The 7,005-nt window shown below is 42.0% G+C and overlaps 1 pseudogene across 1 annotated transcript; it reads left to right on the forward strand.

The window, feature by feature from the left end:
• The first annotated feature begins 217 nt into the window (after positions 1–217).
• LOC100384437 (DUF947 superfamily - CBF/Mak21 family pseudogene) lies at positions 218–5,103 on the forward strand (annotated as a pseudogene). The gene is made up of 11 exons (NR_163595.1): positions 218–768; positions 869–995; positions 1,354–2,086; positions 2,298–2,332; positions 2,743–2,801; positions 2,896–3,070; positions 3,311–3,428; positions 3,539–3,585; positions 3,921–4,089; positions 4,601–4,695; positions 4,796–5,103. The product of NR_163595.1 is annotated as a DUF947 superfamily - CBF/Mak21 family pseudogene (transcript).
• Positions 5,104–7,005: the final 1,902 nt, after the last annotated feature.

The following is a 7,005-nucleotide window of genomic DNA, read 5'->3' on the forward strand; positions in this document are numbered from 1 at the left end:
TGTGATGTACCTAACTGAGGGGAGTGAGGATCTGCGTAAGGAACTGGTTTCGAATTTACTGATTTGGCGCTGCTGGCTTTCCAAATTACGCTCAGTGAGATCTTTTTGTGCCTCCATGATTCGAGTCTCTGCCTCGCTCTCCAAGCTTAGACGAACGCCATTCCAGGTTGCCCCCGTGGCTAGCCCCGCCCTTGCTATCGTCGCCCCCACCCCATGATCCCTTCCATCGGCGCCCCCTACATCACCATCTCGGGCGACCGCATGGACGCGTCGGCTTTGGCGAGTGGGCGCGCGAGGCACACTGATCCATGGGCAGCTTTGGCGTAAAGCGCCTCCGCGTGCAGAGCCACATCGAGGGTTGTTAAGGCGTCATCATTGTCTTGTCGGCTCAAAGGTTATACCGGCACTGCGGGGCTTGCTTTTTGATTCTGTTTCCTGTCATGGGTTGTTAAGACAGTAGTAGTTACAGAGATTTTGCTCGTGTTGGCAGTCGGCACCCAGAGTGAGTGTTTCGTTGCATGTGTGTCAGGGTACCTATCCTTTTCAACCTGCATTGGCTTAATGAATGTGAGCTGCTAGGAGGATTGGTATTGCTGATTTGATCATCTTAGTTTGTTTAGATATGGTTGTGGATGTACCCGGGAAGGAGTGATTTTGACATCTGCTGAGTATGAGTACATCAACTAGCTGATTGCTTACATTTTCTTGGTCCCTATACCTGCTCACCTTGCAGGTCATTACAGAGATGAAGACGAAGACAGTTTCCAAGTTCGTACCGGCTCTTAGCTGCGTTCTCTCTCCCTATTCTCCTTCTATCGGATCAGTGTTTTGAAGAAAAAAAAACTAATTTGATTATTTGACCATGCAGTGTCACCACATTTTTTCGCGGGTGCTGGATTGCTTTCTCGGGGAACCAGGAGAGGGAGGCGAACAAGGAGATGGTTGTCTACCTTGTCGACGCCTCGCCCAAAATGTTCACCCCTACCACCACCCAGGTGAGGCACAAGTACTCTAGCCACTTAATTTGACAATATGTGTACCATTTTTATGTCTCTTTTCATCTGGGTATCAATTTTTATGTCTCTATTGGGAAATTAAGACCTGTGAAGTTGCATCATTAAGTTTGTTCTAGATTTTTGCTACTAAATAACAGCCTTTGATGGTAGGCCTAATTGATGGGTGTATTGTTCGAATTCCAACTACTTTTTTGTGTGACATCCCTTGTTTACATTAGTCTGTAGAAGTGTGTCCATTACTTGTCTGAATTAGACCTATGAGGATGATTCCTGAGAATGCAGTAACATTTAACTTGGATCTATGGTAGGCCTAATTGTATGTTTTTTCTTATACTAGGTGTTTCTACTGCTGCTGCCAGCACATCAGTCACCGGCACCACAACTCAGGCAACTTCCTCATCTCTTCAAACAAGCCAGGAGTGTACAATTTTACTTAGCCTGTTTCTACTACTAATTCTTGTTTCTGAACTGGTATTTTTTTCATTTTATTTGTGCAATCCAACTACTACATCTATCACTCCAGCATCATCCCAAATGTTTCAAATCTGTACCCTATAGTAGTCTAGAGTTGCACATATATATTTTAGATCCCAGTGCCAAAAATCTTATTTGTCTGTGTTGTCTCCTGCATGTTCTTATATCTGGATCTTTAGAAAGCTTGGATATTGATGACCTGCGGTTGAACACCAACTATTCTGCAAGATATCTTCTAGTTTGTGTTGCTTCCTGGTTTTTATCATAGATCCGAGAGCCCAACAAGCGCACCCGCCTCTGGCTCGGCTCCTTCGCCACTGCCGAGGAGGCCGCGCTCGCCTATGACGAGGCCGCGCGCAGGCTCTACGGCCCCGACGCCTTCCTCAACCTGCCGCACCTCCGCGCCTCCGCCGTCTCCTCCACCGCCGCGCACCAGAGGCTTAGGTGGCTCGCTGCCTCCGCCAGGGGCGCCGCCGCCGTCCCGGCCTACGACCTGCTCAACCTCAACGCGCAGCACAACATATACAATCTTTTGGCACATGTTCCTTTGATGGATTTTCAAAAGGAATCAACGTTTGATATGTGGAGTACTGTTGGTGAGTATTTTATTATTTGTTTGACACTTTAAAACTTTCCTCTTATTTATAATACGGTAGTAATTTCATGTGTTTCTGTGAGCCTACAAAATAATTCCCATTTAAATGATTTATGCTTTAATTCGTGCTTTTATGAACCCACATATGTGTATGCACTAAGGTCTGATTAGTGTTCTTACTCTTGACTTCTGGTTTTGTACTTCTGATGAAGGTCTGTCTTCTAAAGGAGAAAATGACTCTTTCAAGGTACTTCATCATTTTACAGCTTAAGCTCAATTGTTCTGGGTATTAATTGATGGAATTATTTAGGAAACTAAAATTGAAACTAAAATTTAAGTTCACCAAAGCATGGCTGTCTTTTCTCATGTTACCACTACCACTTGATGTGTACAAGGAGGTAAAGATGTTCTTGCCATGAAAAAGATAACTATGGTAACTGTTGTATCTGAATTATAAACCCTTGCAGCAATGTTTTTCTTATCCTATGCACAGTTTAGCGCATTGTGGTATGGTAACAATATAATAACTTAGGAAGATGAAAATATTCATTGTATGTTTCCCTCATCTACATCACGAACACTCACTTTATTTTGTAGTAGTTAGGTGCTTCATTGTTGGCTATGGTTTCCTGCCTTGATTTTTGGGGTATCTTGCAGGTCCTTGCTTTAATTCATCAAAATGTCATTCCTTCAATGTCAAACCCTTCCATCTTATGGTAGGTTGTACGATTTCTGTATTATTTGCACATCATTTCATATTTCACTGACATATATCTTGTCGTATGTATACTTTTTTTATTTATTCTGCAGTGATTTCTTGACTAGATCATATGATATTGGTGGTGTTATCAGTGTGATGGCCTTAAGTGGTCTTTTCATTCTTATGACACAACACGGTCTGGAGTATCGAAAATTCTATGAAAAGCTTTATGCACTACTCACTCCTGTTGTTTTCATGGCAAAACACCGATCAGTATTTTTGCAAGTAAGTGGAAAAAGTATTTTTTGCAAGTAAGTGTGGATATAATTATTTGTTATTACATCACAAACTAGACAACAGTTGTGATTTTTGATCTGAATGGAGTTAAAGATGATGTTAGCTGTTACGCCTTGCCAGAAACAAGCTGACATCTATGAGAGAACTTTTAAAAGCTGACCTTTGTATGCTTCTGGGAGCAATATGATTGATTGGTTTAGTTGATTCCTGGAATGTAACTACCTACAGGATAAGCAGTTGAAGTCTCATCCTCCAAAGAATGTTGAATCGGAAATCTTGTGTGAGCATATCAAGAAAGAGAGGGAGGCAGCAAAGGCTGGAAAACGACCATACTATCTGAAGAAATGTGAGTTCCTCAATCCCAATACCTCCTTCCTCTCCTCACTGTCTGTCTATCTTCTAATCAAATGGTTACTATCTGTTCCTCAACCTGATGGTTGATTTTTTGTTCACCAGCTGAACTTCGCGAAAGGAAGCTAATGAACAAGTACAACGAGCTCAAGGTAAATCCTACAAGGTTTACTGGGAGTTTTTTTGAAAGCTGGTGTATTTGTCTCAGTTCATAAAATTCCTGGTTACGTGCAGTTCACCTCTCCTATTCGACGATATGTTGACTTGCTAGCTCATTATCAGATAAATATGATTATGAGTGAGGAAAGGTTTTATAGCATACAAGAAATTAAGTATTTGTGCATTTTTTATTTTGATGTTCTAGCTTTATGATAGTGCCATCGAATTCGTCATCTTATCGATAGACCTTTGATCCAAAGAATATATCAATAGTCGACTTATATTCAAATATTATGTGGAACTAATTGTACGTAAAAGCTTTTCTTAGAGGTGACTCACCACCATATTCAGCTGGCGATCCAGAAGGAGGGTTCATAGCAATATCTTGCGGTGCTGGCCGTTGGAATACTTGAAGCGACAACCAAAGGGGAGAAAATACATAGCACTTATTCTAAAGTTTGTCAAGGATCATATGGGAGCTCTGCTTTTTGGTGGAGGTGAACTGACTTTCTCCTTATGATAGTTTTTATGTGTTGTTTTTTATAATCATATCACACTATTTTTGTTTTCAAAAATCTAGCATTTGGAGCAGTATGTGCTCCAAGTGACAGTTGCCCTAAATTGCTCTGGATTTACTTGTTTGGCTGATCCCAGATGCTCTGACACTTTTGATCGATTGTGGTCTTCCCTTTAGTTCCAAGAAATGTGTTACTGACTGGTTTCTAGAAAATATGTAGCACAAACAAACCAAAAAAAATTATATTCTATTTGATGTTTGGTTCACTATTGGTTGCCACATTATTCAGAATATATAAGGAGATTCCAGTAAGAACTTTATTCTTTACCTTTGCATCAGATGCCCAATTTTATAGATAATTTGGACATATTTCTTCAAAGAAACTTTTCTCCCTCTATGCATTTGTCTGTACACTGTAAAGTTCATTTCTGTTCTTCATTCATAAATAAAATCTGTATTCTTATTCTGTTCATGGACACCATTTATTTCAGGAAGAACTTATGAAAGTTGAGGAACAATCAGTGGAGCTGGAGATGGATTAGAAGGAGAGATGCTGTTGAAACAACAGTCATTTCTTGATCTCAATGTGAGAAATACCTCTGTCCTATAAGTTTTGATTCCTTGATCTCAATGTGAGAAATACCTTCGATCCAACCACATGTAACTTCCATTTTCAACAAATATAGCATTCCATCCACCTTGCCATCCACCTGGGAATCCATGGTCTAACCCAGGGTCGCGGATGAGCTCACCGAGCAGCAGGCCTGGCAGCTCAACTTCGACCTCGATTCGGCCTACAGTGCCTTCTTGGCTGCGCTGCCCGCTGCTGGTCTGTAACCAGGCAAGGATCTACCAGCTTGATTTTTATTTGGTTGGTTTGGTCTATTATGCTTTTGACACTGGAGCACTACTCTCCACTACTGTAATACTATAGATATCTGTAATTTCGGTACTGCTATTTGTTGTCAATAAGAAAGTTTTGTTTTCCTTTGTATACAGTAAATATGTTTATTGCATGGTATACATTCACATTACAATGCTTACAAATGGCCTGTTTATTTGGGTACATTTATTCTATTCTCTGTGGAACATATGAAGTGATAACTGTATAATATATTGTTCTCTCCCATTATATGTCATTATCTTTCTACTTGATGGAGCCATGAATGATCTATTTTCTTCTTTGGGTTACAAACAATATAAATGAAGAAGAATGGCATAGTTGACAACTTGGGGTGTTCTTTGAGTGGTTGAAGCTCATTTGATTTGGGAATTAGCTGTTCATAAATAGTGGGCACATTATGCTCACTACCTTGTACTTCACTTGCATTAATCATGTGCAACAGCTACCACCTTATCTATTATTCAATTGTATTGATCTTGTTGATAATAAACAGAAAAAATAATTCAAATTACTATTATTTCAGTTCCTGACACAACTTCATAATAGCAAAATCTTGTGTTTGAGTTTTTTACTGCAGATCAGTAACGCTCTGCTCTAGATGTGCATTTTTTATTGTGTTATTTTGTCTGCTATGACAAAAGTGTGGAGTTTATATTGACCTGATTCTTGGCAATGAGTTCTGCAATATTTGTATGTTATATGCATTACCGCATGATTTATGCATGATGCCATGTATGGTAGGAATGTAGGATGTTTGCATATGGCCTGTTCATTTGGATATATTTCTTACCGTTGGGTTATATAAATCAGTAAGTGGAAAATATATAGTTGTTTCCTGTAGGCCTCATGATCTTTCTATTTGTAAGAATGATGCAATTGGTGTTGTTGATACGTGCTATTGGTTTTGTCGATTCCTTTTTGTTCTCTAGATCAGTTGTAATGAAAATAGAGAACCTATACCTGCAGTGCACTCAATTATAGTATGGTTTGTCATCTTTGAATGTTCTTTGCAATAGCTGACCTGCCTGCTTTTATTAGAAAAATCATATTCAATGTCTGCTATTGGGATTGTTAACCCTTGCAGTTTGCAAGTCCAGTATGTTCCAACATTGATACCCACCCTAACATATGCCCCCTTTTACTGATTATATGTTGTGAGCTACTGGTAGTTAGCCAACTTATTTTATTTTAGGATGTTATGGAACCACTAGGAACTGTTCCAATGATTTTTTGGTAGACCTGCATGTAAGAATATGAAGTAGGCATTGTTGCCTATTAGTTTACTTTGAATCTTTATGTTTAATATTATTTGGACAATGACTATTATGCAAATAGTCATTAGGTGCAAACATATTTGCATGACTCTTGGTCCGTTATCTCTACTACACCATATGTATGAAACGAGGGCGTCCACCCGGCGTCACCATGCCCTCGCCCCCGCCAGTCCGCCGCCATTGCGCGGCGCCACCAACTGCGCCCGAGCCCCCGCCTCCACACATGTCCCCACGCGCGGCGCAGCGGAGCCACCCTTCCCCAGGCCGGCTTCAACGCTGATGGAGCCATCCTCGCCCCGAATCCTCGCCGCAGTCGACGCCGCGCCTCCCATCTACGCCCGCCTCCACACTCGTCCCCACACGCGACGCAGGCCGAGCCATCAGCGCCCTTCCCCAGGCCGCCTTCAACGCCGTCACCACGCGCGGTGCAGGCCGAGAGCCATCCTCGCCCCAAATACTCGCAGCAGTTGACGACCACCTCCCATCTACGCCCGCCTCCACACCTGTCCCCACGCGTTGGCTTTCATCACCGACCCACTCCTTGAGTAAGCGTGTGAGGCACCCTGGTCCATGGGCGGATTTCGGCGTGAAGCGCCTCCGCCTGCACGGCCACATCGAGGGCTCAATCGACGACGCCAGGGCCAAGCCTAAGGTGGAAGATCTGGTGGTGCCAACTAGCAGCCATGGCGCCATCGTACGCCAGCGTCATGTTCCGCGC

Source organism: Zea mays, chromosome 6, assembly GCF_902167145.1.
Source record: "Zea mays cultivar B73 chromosome 6, Zm-B73-REFERENCE-NAM-5.0, whole genome shotgun sequence".
NCBI lineage: Eukaryota > Viridiplantae > Streptophyta > Magnoliopsida > Poales > Poaceae > Zea > Zea mays.